This window comes from Cupressus sempervirens, chromosome 8, assembly GCF_028749045.1.
Source record: "Cupressus sempervirens isolate cs-2001-9-10 chromosome 8, ASM2874904v1, whole genome shotgun sequence".
NCBI classification, from domain to species: domain Eukaryota; kingdom Viridiplantae; phylum Streptophyta; class Pinopsida; order Cupressales; family Cupressaceae; genus Cupressus; species Cupressus sempervirens.
The window spans coordinates 649973721-649986314 of record NC_143125.1 but is presented as its reverse complement, the minus strand read 5'-3'; positions in this window follow the sequence as shown (position 1 = coordinate 649986314).

The window sequence follows — 12594 nt, the reverse complement described above, 5'->3', positions numbered from 1 at the left end:
GTTTCTTCAAATATTTTCTCAAATTAAAATCAGCCAAAGGTTTTTTGAGATGAAAAAACCATTCTATGTTAAGATAAATCATACATGCACTACATGTTGTTGTAGGGTTCATGTTGAGTTTTCTATGCATTATGATATTTATCGTTATATATGTTGTACTTTTCATACTAAAAAAATATTATAAGAATGTGGTCTATAATTACCTCCCAAGTCAACGTGAGAATTTATTACAAGTGTACTATGTAAATGAGATGATGGGTTCATTTATTATAAGACCATGTGTTAGAAAGTTTTTGCCCTCAATGTGGTGGTTTGCAAAAGTTGCATAGATGCCTACATTTAGATAATACACATGAAATTGGTAAGACACTAGTTTCTCTTGGAAAGTACAAGTCAGTTATATATGGTGTTAAAGATGGTAAAGAATGAAAGAGGTGTGAATTAGTGAAAGGTGATGTATGCATAGCTGATTTTATGAAATCATTTCAAGAGAAAATAGTTTATGAGCACATAGGTCATACACATTGAGCTAGATGGCTAGATGATCAATTCAAGTTGTGTAAGGACACTTTTCCTTTGGGTATAATTGTGTCAGTTGTTGACTTCACTGAAAACTATACACTAGAACATCAAAATGAAGTGCAAGTAGTGTATTACAACTTTATACAAGTGTCAATTTATGTACACATAGAATTTACTCATGCACATGATAGCACAAAGGAGGACATAAATATAATAAAGAGTATCACTTCTATATCAATGATGATCAAACTCATTCATCAAAGTTTGTGCAAGGATGTTTTAGAGTCTTCTTTGACAATTATAGAAAAATATACGTAAGATAAAATCAACACATTATATGGTTAGAAAATTACATGACATAATTCAAGAATGCAAGGATGTTCTATTAGTTGAGTAGGATGCATGTGACAAGTGGAGTCCAATATTTTTGGAATTCAACTAAGGTGGGACATGGAAAGGGAGAGCATGATGGTGCTGGAAAATGTGTGAAAATAACCTTTAATAGAGAGGAATTAAAGGACAAAGATGACACAATATTATAAAATGTTGAAACAATTGTCTAATGGTGCAATTCTATGATGGGACCAAGTAATACAAGTGAGTTTAGGGTTTCTATATATTTTTGGTCAATATGTGAACCTAACATTGAAAACTTGTAAGATTTTTGTACACTTATAGGATCAAGTGAGATGCATTCATTTCAAAGTTCAAATGCAACATCACTAGCTATTCATACTAGGAAGTTTGCATGCTTTTGCTCTTCTTGTATGCATAATTTATGGGAAAAATATGAATCAAAAGAGTGAGTTGACCAATAGTCTTGTAGAACTTTGCATCCAATTGATTCATATCAACTTCCTACAAAACTACAACTCAACCAGATTGAAGCATCAACATATTTTGAGCATGTATTCAACCTAGTTGAACTAGGTACTAAGTTATCAATTTAATACTTGGTTAAAATAGATTACTTTTAATTGTGGAATTAACTTATCCTTCTATATAATGCAAGTCATGTATATGTAGTTATTACATATGAGAATAATGATGAAGGAATAGACTACTTTCTATGTTAGTGTATTTGGCCTAAAAAGAAACTGATAGCTATAGTCATTGATGGTGAGGATATTGAATACACAATAGGATCCATTGTTGTGATAGGCATATGGCTTAGAAGGTAGTATATTTTGGTCCCATTCCATGAAGATCTCTCTAAGTTAAATTATCATGTATAATGTATCAATTTTGAATTTAAATTATCTTTACAATTAAATTTAGGTCCCCTTTCAATAATTCTACCACGTGGTTATTTGAGGATTTGAGATACATATATATTCTTCATTACTCTAACCTTATTGTTGCAAAAAATATTCAATTGATACCATATCATGGTAGGCCTATTAACAAGAAGTTGCAAAATGTATGTGAATCTGATCATGAGGAAAAACTTGATACAATAAGGGTTAGAGCTGATCCAGAAGGTTCCCTGTGTTGATTGTGTGCTATATAGCTAAATCATTCTACATATGGTAGAATAATTTTGAAAATTTTGTATATATGTTATACTAAATGTTGCAACTTCATAGTGATGTGCATATGTAAATGCCAAATTTTGTATATTAAAAAGAGAAGACATGTAACATGTGCATATTTATATGCTATATTTTGTATACAAATTTGATAAGAGATGTCACATGTGCATACTTAGATGCCAAATTTTGTATATAAAACCTATAAGAGATATAAATTTTGTACATTATTTCTATAAATTTGGGCACTGAATTTACTATTATAGTTATAAATTTTTCTCTTGTACTCTTTTTCATGGGTTTGATGATAACGTCTCCTTAAAAGAATACTAAGTTATCTTCAACTTATATGGATTTAGATGGCTATCCTCTTGCATTTTTCTCCCAATTTTCCCAAAACATTAGGAAAATAAATTATATATTGGGATACCCATTTGGGTTCTCTACAACATATGCAAAGCTTGGATAGGGTTGTTTTGAACCCTGTCCTTTCTATCACACTATGATTCCTCTTTGAAGGCTTAAAATATGACACTTTTACAAAGCAACTACTTTTTATCCTTAACTTTATCCTTATCTTTATCTTTATCCTCTTTGATGATAAGTCTCCTTAAAATAATACTAAGTTATCTTCAACTTATATGGATTTAGATGGCTATCCTCTTGCATTTTTCTCCCAATTTTCCCAAAACATTAGGAAAATAAATTATATATTGGGATACCCATTTGGGTTCTCTACAACATATGCAAAGCTTGGATAGGGTTGTTTTGAACCGTGTCCTTTCTATCACACTATGACACCTCTTTGTAGGCTTAAAATATGCCACTTTTACAAAGCAACTACTCTTTATCCTTAACTCCTAAGTCCCCAACTTTGTACAATAGCTAGGTGTCAAAATCATAGATTTAGTAGGTTTAAAGCTCCCTTGTCCTTTTTTACATTCCCAACCATTAAATCCTCACCACATGCTCCTAAAAACTAGGGCCTTCTACAAATTCACTCTCCAATCACTTTCAAAACTGATTATTTCAATGTACACCTTCAATTCAACATATATAATCAACCTAAACTCAAAAACTTGCCCATTGTTAAGGCATACAATTGTTAGTATATTGTTGGATCAACTTTATACCCTCCAACAATGCTTTCTCACAATGTACACCCCTCAATGCTTCTTTCCCACATATCTCTAAGCTCGTGAGAGGTATTCAAGAACTATTAGGTGCTACAGGATTGCATTTTCTAGGCCTAAAATCATATATATTAGTTTTTTAGAGATAATTACTGGTGATACATCTCCTTTAAATGCCCCTTTATAGTAGGCAAGCTAGGATGAAAAATTATTCCTACACTACACAATGGAAAGATGGAAAACCCATCCCCAATCCTGCTCAAGGAAATAAAGATAAGAGTACACTAGATCCACTACAAAGAAATTCTATAAACATGGTGGAAGAGATGCCCTCATGTATAGTGTGCCAGCCACCTCATTCTCCTTACTATTGTGTAGTCTCTCAATCCTTTTTAGTAAATAAACAAGCACAATAGGAAGAAGGAGAGGAGGAAGAGAACCATGAGGATGTTGCATGCAATATGATAGATCTATGTGACAATGGAGAAGAATTTGACATAGAAGATTCTAAAAATGATGTTGTAAATTAAAGAAATATATATCAGTTGCACCATCAACAAGTGTTTTTAGATGATGAAGATCAAGAAGGAGAAAATATGTGCAACATGATATTAGACATAGATCACATGAACTTGAGAAAACCATCAAATGAGGAGATTGACAATAGCATTGCTGAGATGATAGCTCAAGTGCACAATACTTATAATGTAAGAAATAAGATTGCTAGTAGTACTGCTGGAAAATCATATGGTATTTTCATCAAGGATACTACTCATAAGGTGAATGATGAGAATAAGAAGGAAGATCTAGCAATTTTAGAAATCAAATATAGTAAAAGAAAGAAATGGGAACTGAAAAATAAAGTGTAGTTTCAAGGAGTTGAAATAGTTAAAGCTAATGTACAAGAAAGGAAGTTAATCCCTAATGTCATCAAGCAAGTGAAGGAATCTATTGCTCAAGAGAAAACAACTAGAAGCAATCTTCCCAAAACTTCTACATATGATCCTATTGATATGATTTCTATGTTATCTCAAATTATTGTCAAAGCTCCCTTATATGAAATGTTTAGAATATAAGAACACAAGAATAAGGCCCTTTCTTGGTTAAGTGGCATATGAAGTAGTAATATTGTTGAGCTAGAATCATCGGTAGTGCAACAAATACCACTTGTAATTAAAGATAAAAAGGAAAAAGGATTCATGTCCCAAACACCCCAGATGTACTTATATAACTCCTCTACAACTTATATAGAAGAAATTGATCCTTTCTTCCTTAGTCTAATAATAAATAGTAGAATTAAAAAAAATGTATGATTGACTCTGGGGCATTAAACACTATTATGCCTTTCAAGGTTATGGAAGCCCTTGTCTTGGAAGTAAATACCAAATAAGGTAGATATAGAGCAATGGATGCAAGGGAAGTGCCTATTATAGGTACAATAATTGCCTTACCTTTTAGACTAGTGTTGGTTAACAATTTGTCCCTCTTGCCATCTTGACTTTACCTTGACTCTAGATGCCCATAATGTGAGGAAACAAAAGGATGTCACCAACAAATGGGTCATGTATGTATTATATCACTCCCCTCTGAATTATAAGTTATAACTCCCTTATGTGCAATATATGAAATGAATTATGTTTTTAATAGATCATTGGGATAGGGGGGTATGCTCTTAACCTGAGAGAAGAAGAGGATAAATCAGGATGCTCATAACTACAAACACCCTAGGCAGAAATAGATTTAGGCAAACCATAACACCCAGTGGAATGGATATCACAAGCTACGTTGTAGTTCTTCTAAAATATAATCCTAATTCAAAGTGTAGATTAGTCCTGCTAGAGTAAATAATTAATTAATTATTAATTATTTATTCTATTACTTAAGCTTACTTAGGTAAATGCATTTATTTAATATTTTGTATTTAATGCATGTAGTGGTTAGTTGTTGACAACACAGGAGTTTGTTCCCTTCTAGCTTTTCCACTTTTTGTGGATATGTGCTGAGTTGTCATCCTTATCTTCTACCACCTTCCAGCTTGTTCTACAAGCTTCCATGAGCTCTTTATAAGTGGGCTCCCTCTTTGTATTTTCAACACATCACATTATCACTTCTTGTATATTGTAAATATATTTTCATTGTATTTCAATATCTTGTGGTCTCTCATGTCTGTTTAGGGTTTTACCCTTGCTCCATGCTCTTCCTCTCCTTGGCTTCTCTTTGACAGGTTTTCGCATGCAGGTGATCTTGGGCATCTTTGAAGTTGGCTTTCATCAACTCCAACAAGTCCTACTAAAATACAATCTAGAGATAGAGTATAGATGCATATGAAAGATGAAATGGAATCCACCTAATTGATAACTCTTTGCTAAAATAGAATCTAGTAAGATATCATTAGTGTCAAATACATGTGTCCTACAATCCCATTGAAATTATTCTAAAATGCAAGGTTAGCTCCGCTAAAAAAGACAATGAAAAAAACCTAGGCATGCTAGTCCTAAGCAAAATCAAAACAATCACATTACCTAATTGCAAACATCATACAAATCCTTCGTTCCATCCAACTCTTTGATTCTCACTCAACATCTAGAAATGCAAGGGATAAAGTTAGATAGAATTGTCCATCCCTTCTATTACCCCTAAAAAATACATATATAGGCCCCCTCATAGGGTTCTTGGCTAGCTAAAAATTCATCAGTTACATTAATAGAGCACTTGAATTAGCCAAAATCAAATAGTCACCAATTATAACTTAATGCATCAGAGAAAGAAAATAGAAATGATTAGAAACCCTCAAAATAGTTCACATTCTTCTCTAATCTGTAACAGTCACCTTGGTACCAAATCCATATAATTTGAATCTTAACAATCACAATAGGTTTAAAATTGTGACTATCAATCTTGAATCAACAATCATGATTAAAACCTAGCAAGCTTCTTTATCTCTCCCTTGTTGCTTCTTTGCAACATTAACCTTAGGTTACCTTCATCTGCCCATGACCTTACGATCTTTAGTTTTTGCTGCTTTGTAGCTTTGACTTGTGATTAACTTAACCTACTTGTGACCCTAAAATCATGTGATTTATATGCTTTCTCTCTGTTGCTACCTTAACTATGGGTTATCTCCAACCACCAACAACCTTGCAAAAACTATTTACCTTAACCACTATTATCTCTCACACTATCACAACCTTAACTTTAGATTACCCTTAACTCCTTGTGACCCTACAAACAATGGTTTTAGCTACTTTTCCATATTAACTCATGATTTATCTTTAACCCTTATGACCATGCAATTTTCCTTTTCATTGGGTCAAAACTTAATATGTTTTTATTCTACTATCTACAACAACTTGGCAATAACTATACATTAATTATGATCATGCTTTTGCAACATTAAACTTAACTGTTACTTCTAACCTGCAACTATGCCATGACTGGCTCTCATGGTTTTGCATCCTTAATCCTTGTTTATTATTTTAACCATCTGACTGTGTGATTTATTCCTTTCGATCAGTCATGACCTTAACTTGAGGTTTGTGCTAATCATCAATGACCTTGCAATAATTGTAGATTTCCAAAATTTTTTGGTGGCGATAAAAGATATTAAGTCTTTGTTTTTCTTTGCATTATAGGTCCACATTCTAGCTATGTACACTATGGAAAATAGGAGGAACAATTTCATTACTTGGAGAATTTGACATTGACCTTCTTTGCTTCGTGGCACTTTGTGACTAGGTTCTGACTGTATCCTATAGAATGTGATGGGCCTAGAAGGATACATGTTGCTTTGTCACTATGTCACCATGATTAACGACTGGGAAATTTTTTATAGTGATATAATGATAATCATTGATTGATTTAGAGATCAACAGTGAAAATAATCTCTTCATAACCCCAACTCTATCTCGTATAGAATCAGTCAAATAAAGAAACTTGTCACCTTGTTTGACACTATACCAGCCACAAAAGGAAATTTCCCAAAGGAACACACATCATTCTATCACTATAATTAACTTTCACACAACTCTCCATAGTGACATAATGATGATCATGGATCTTTGTGAGATCTGATAGCTGAGGAGATGCATCATTAAGTACTTATTATTTCATCTTAAAATATTATTTGTTGATATAATCCTAATCTAACCATTTGAATTTACTTTTTGAGCCATTTTACTTGTCAACTTTGCAACATAGATAGTTGAATCAAATATGAGCCATAGATTGGATTTTGAAGAAAGTCATACCACCTTTGATGGGGTTCTTTCACCATTTTCGAGGATTTATCTACTTCTCCTGCATTCAATCCAATTTCTCTAATTTCCATGATGTTCTTGTGATCTGCATATCATCTTTTGGCCTCAGTTCTCATATTCTTTTCTATCATTTTCTCTATATATGCATGTGATCTCTCCATTCTACCTGTATTATGCCTTCAATGGAACACTTGATCATAGAGTTAGGGTTTCTTATGAATATAATTGATTCTCTCTCATCTAGGGTATGCAAAAACTTACCTTGCTAAATCTTAGTCACCTAGCTTGATTGAATCCATTACATGTTCTTGTATTCCCATCTAGGCAACTCAAAGATAAAGATGAGAGAGGAACCCTAATGGAAACCTAGACCAAAGACAAACACAAAATATTGACATAACCCTAATCCTATAATCTTAAAAAATATAGGGGATTGAAATCATGGCAACAACTAACTATGACTGGGGAACTAGGCATGTTAGTGCCTAGACAGGAACCTAGCAATCTCTAGTTTTGCAAAAAGCTCAAAAAAAAACATACACAATGACAAGCAACCTACTTCCTTTATTACATAAAACACCAAATAGCAAAGATCTCTACCTAGTCCATTGGGTTGCAGAGTCTAAAGTAGGGGAGGTGCTATGCATTTGGGTGGTGTGGAAATAGGGTAGCCAACAAAAAAGAAAAGGAAACACAAAAAAAGAAAAAAAGCAAGGAAAGACAACTAAACTAAACACACAACCTACCTAAAATATTTACAGAGGTGAGATGAATCTCACCTTATGAAACCAACAAAAAAAGATACTCAAGGTAATCTATTTACTGATTGACTGAAGTAGGATCCCTTTCTGTATAATTGGTTTTGGTCTCTAAGTAGGATCCCTACTTGTAGAATTAGCATCAATATGATAACTCCACATGTCTCTTGGATTATACACACTAGCTAGCTATACATCCATTCAGGTCTGAACAACCATGCCTGGTCATATACTTCATTATCTCCCTTTGCATGTTTCATGTCATTCTCCTAATAATCTTTTATTGTGTCAAGGATGGGGGGAAAGACATACACTTCTTTTAAGAAAGTGAGCTCATTTTTGCAGTGGTTCGTACTTTCTTCATGAGCCTGAGAATAGAAAGATGTCACCTTCACCATGGAATCTACTAGTTGATGGTTTGTCACCTCATTGCTTTCAAAAACCAAGTCAATTTCATCCCTTCTCTCTTTTAGTGTATTATGACTACCTTCATAATTTGAATACACATAAAAAGATTCACAAGCCAATGACCTTCCTTTAAGTTTTAGTTTTGTAGTTAAGTCATCTTGAGAGGGTTCACCTATTTGGAGGGGTGGTAGGAACTCACAGACAATCTCTTCTTCCTCACTATAAGAAAAAGTTGCGTCTTCCAATGGAATTGATTCTTCTATGAACTAATAGTTGATCTGAGGACTCTTTTCTTCAATCACATCTTTATCAAGGATAAGAGTCTTACTAGTGTGTTTGTGAAGTTCCTCCTCATGCTAACACAACCATTATTTGGGTTGAATTTTTTTTTTCTTCAACTAGAATCAGATTTGTAACTATTGGAAGATCACAAGTGGAATGCTCTAGTGTAGGCAGATGATCATTAGAAGATTCTTCTTCACAGGGATTTGATGGAGCATTGTCACGTTGATCTATAGAATTAGGGATAGCCTCTTGTCTATGAAAGACTACAATAATATGAAAACTAGAATCAAGTAACATTACCATGGGAGCTTCATAATTAGGTGTATATGTTATCTTTAGCTTTATCTCCTTTCTCTTGTCCTTTAGATGATCCTTCAACTTGTGGAATTGGTTGTAGAGGTGGCCCCATATCTTTCTTGCTTTGGGATCATCTCCTCTATTGAGACTTTCTACAAGATTTAACAAGATCTTCTAAAAGACCTTGTCCTTAGTTGTATAAAGCTCTTCAAGAGTAGGTTTAGGCCTTGGCCTTTCCTTGGTGCTCACATTAGGAATGTTCACCTACTCTTTAAACATCTAAAAACCATAAGGAATAGAGTTGCGTGATCTTACCATAGGTTTTTCATGTTCAACTATCTATACTTGTTTCATCTTTATTCTTTCACTTTCTTATGGATATTTGAGTCTTTGGAAACAAGCACAGATGTGATTCCAAAACATCTTTGACATATGATCATCTTCCATGTTGACATTTTCTTAGACTGCATAGTAGATGCTTTCTCTATACTACTTAAAAAGCTCATGAATCACCTTGTCATTTGTGGTGTGAAGTTCTTCAAGAGTAGGAATGAGCTTCAACCTTACTTCCTTCAACCTCAACTCCTCTCTTTGCATGTCTGTCAGCTTGTAGAATTTGGAGCACACACATTTCCATAGGGATACAAAAACATGATCATCTTCAATGCTAATACTCTTTTGTACATCATGGGAGATGCTTTCTTTATATAGAAGTACAAGCTCTTGCAATAAATTTTCATTAGTCTAATCGAGTTCTTAGAGAGTGGGCTTAGGCCTTGGCCTTTTCCCATTCTTTAAATTTGGCATGACCATTGAATTATACTGGACCTTCTAAGACCAAAGAAAATAGGTCCTTCATATAGAGTCACCAATCTTCACCCTAGGGAAGACACCTTTAGATTTGTGAGAATAAGAAACCAAAAACTGGGCTTAGATTCCAATCCCTAGTAGAGTCACCAAAAAATGTTGGTTAACAATTTGTCCCTCTTGCTAATTTGGCTTTACCTTTACTCTAGATGCCCAAAATGTGAGGAAACAAACGAATGTCACCAACAAATGAGTTAGTGTATCTATTATATCAATACCCTCTGAATTGTAAGGTACAACTCCCTTATATGAAATACATGCAATAAATTGTATTTTTAATAGATCATTGGGATAAGGGGATATGCTCTTAACCTAAGAGAAGAAGAGGATAAACCAGGATGCTCATAACTACAAACACCCCAGGCAAAAATAGATTTGGGCAAACTATAATACCCAGTGGAATGGATATCACAAGCTACCTTGAAGTTCTTCTAGCATCTAATCCTAGTGTAAATTTGTCCTACTAAAATACAATCTAGAGATAAAGCAAAGATGCATATGAAAGATGAAATGGAATCCACTTGACTGATTACTCTCCACTAAAATGGAATATAGTAAGATATCATTAGCTTCAAATACATTTGTCTTACAATACCATAGAAATTATTCTAAAATGTAAGGTGATCTCAACTGAAAGAGACAATGAAAGAAACCTAAGCATGCTAGTCCTAAATAGAATCAGAACAATCACATTACCTAACTACACACATCATACAAATCCTTCATTCCACTTAACTCTTTGATTCTCACTCAACATCTGGAAATGTAGAGGGAAAAGTTAGATAGAATTTCCCATCCCTTCTATTAACTTAGAAAAATACATATATAGGCCCCTTCTTAGTGTTCTTGGCCAGCTACAAATTCATCAATTACATTAACAAAGCACTTGAATCGGTAAGAAATCAAACAATCAACAATTACAATTTAATGCATCAGAGAAAGAAAACATAAATGATTAGAAACTCTCAAAATGGTTCACATTCTTCTATGATTTGTAATAGTCACCTTGGTACCAAATCCATATGATTTGAATCTCAATGATCATAGTAGGTTTAAATTTTGATCGTCAATCTTGAATCAAAGATCATGATTAAAACCTAACAATCTTCTTTATTTCTTCCTTGTTGCTTCTTTGCAACATTAACCTCAAGTCCTTCAACTGCCTGCAACCTTGTGATCTTCAATTTTCACTGCTTCATGGCTTTGACTTGAAAGTAACTTAACCTACCTATAATCCTATGATCATGTGATTTATATGCTTTCACTCTATCGTTTCCTTAACTTTGGGTTATCTCCAACCACCAACAACCTTGCAAAAACTATTTACCTTAACTGTTGCTATCTCTCACACTATTGCAACCTTAACTTCATATTACCCTTAACTCTTTACAACCCTGTGAACAATGGTTTTCACTACTTCACCATGTTAACTCATGATTTATCTTTAACCCTTACAACCATGTGATTGTCCTTTTCATTGGGTTATAGCTTAATATGTTTTTATTCTACTAACTATAGTGACTTAGTGATAACCACACATTAATTGTGATCGCGCCTTCACAACATTACTTTTAACCTATGACTATGCGATGACTAGCTCTCATGGTTTTGCATCCTTAATCCCAGTTTATGAATTTACCATGCAACTATGTGATTGCTTCATTTTACCGAGTCACAACCTTAATGTGGGGTTTACATTGATCATCAATGACCATGCAATCACCATAGATTACTAGGATCTGATAGTGGCAATATTTAAAGATATTAAGTCTTTGTTTTTCTCTACACTATGGGTCCACTTTTTGGCTATGCACACCATGGAAAATAGGTGATACAATTTCATTGCTTGGAGAGTCTGACATTGACCTTCTTTGCTTCATGGCACTTCATGACTAGGTTTTGACACTGTCTCATAGAATGTGATGGGCCTAGTAGGACACATGTTTCTCTATCACTATGTCACCATGATTAATGATCAAACAACTTTTTATAATGATATAGAAATGACCATCGATTAATCGAGAGATCAACAGTGAAAATAACCTCTTCATAACCCTGACTCTGTTTCATATAGAACCAATCAAATGAAGACAATTATCACCTCATCTAACACCATACCAGCTACAAAAGGAAATGACCCATAGCAACACATGTCATTTTATTGTTATGTTGCTATAATTAAGTTTTACACAACTCTCCATAGCAACATACTGGCAGTCATGGATCTTTGTGGGATCTAAGAATCAAGGAGATGCATCACTGAGTACTTATACTTTCATCTTAAAATATAATCCATTGATCTGATCCTAATCTAATGATTTGAATTTACTTTAGGATCCATTTGAATTGTCAGCTTTGCAATGTAGACAGTCAGATCAAATATGAGTCATTGATTGGATTTCGAAGAAAGTCATACCACCTTTGTCCAGGTTCTTTCACCATTTCTAAGGATTTATCTACTTCTCCTACATTTAATCCAATTTCTTTGGTTTCCATGATGTTCTTGTGATTTTAATATATCTTTTGGCCTTGGTTCTCA